The sequence below is a fragment of the Apium graveolens genome, unplaced genomic scaffold (genome assembly GCF_009905375.1).
Source record: "Apium graveolens cultivar Ventura unplaced genomic scaffold, ASM990537v1 ctg6813, whole genome shotgun sequence".
NCBI lineage: Eukaryota > Viridiplantae > Streptophyta > Magnoliopsida > Apiales > Apiaceae > Apium > Apium graveolens.
In genome coordinates, this window is record NW_027419805.1 from 7,681 (window position 1) to 8,957 (window position 1,277).

Sequence of the window (1,277 nt, forward strand, 5' to 3'; positions counted from 1 at the left end):
AGCAATGAGCTTAAGTCCTTTTTAAGCACTGCAGTTTGTTGAGAAACTGCAGTGTGGCTAGGCTTGGAAACATTCACCTCTCTAACCTTATCCTTAGGGCTTCTTTGATGTTCACCCTGTCCCTCACCTAACCCGCTCACCTTCACACTCCCCTCTTGGTGTTTGGTGGATTTTGCAACTGGTTTTTTTTAGAGAAACCAGAGGGGGTTTTCTTTATTTTGGTTTTTGAAATTTTTGTTTTGGTGGCTTGGGTAGACATCTTTTTGGTCATTGACACAGATGCCATGGCCACACTCAAAGGCAAAGACATTTGAGAGGTTGGAATAGTAGGGACGGTGGTGCTTACCTCACTTACCTGAGGGCCCTCCATGATTGGAAAATAAGAAAAGGGGCACTTCATTGTGATGACTTGCTCTTTTAAGATCTTCAAGCACTCTCCTTTATTGAACCCAACAATCTAGTTTGTTGGTTGGGTTCTCGACAACAATGTCCTCAAGAAAATGGTTAGCAAGAATCATAAAGAATCTAGCATAATAAATATTTTTATTTCTCTTTTTAATTTCCTCTAACTTGTAACCTAACTCAAACATGATCATGTCACTGAAGTTATGGTACTTATCAGTAACTAGCATATAAAGCATGTTAATCATGGCAGTGTTGACAGAATTAAAGTTACTTATCTTACCAGAAAATACTTTGGTAACTACATCACACAGATTACTCCACTCTTTCCTAAGACCTAGTGTTAGATATATTTGATAATGTCATGGTTAATATGATTTATGTTTAGTTTTCAGATCTTACTTAACAGGACAAATCAGTACTTAACTGGGAATCAGTACTTATACTGGAAGTCAGGACTTAAGGATATCAGTACTTATATTATCAGGAGATAATCATCCGAAGTTGGATATCAGAACTTAAGTGCTGAAGGACGATTAGATAAGGAAAGTAGCTGATTAAAGGAAAGAAGATCGAGATAAACATAAGAAGAGATATGCATGAAGAAGGAGTTCCGTGAAGAATGGAATACTTGGAAGAAAAGATATCTAATTGATATATTTTAGAAAGCAGAATTATATTCCATATCAATTAGCGATTATCTTGTAACTGTGTAGTATATAAACACAGACATAGGGTTTAAACTAAAAGTGTTATCATATTCGAGAAGATTATTCATTGTAACCCTAACAGCTCTCGTGATATTTGTTCATCACTGAGAGGTAACAGTTCCATACTGTAACAGAGTTTATTGTTTCAATAAAGTTTGTTTTCTG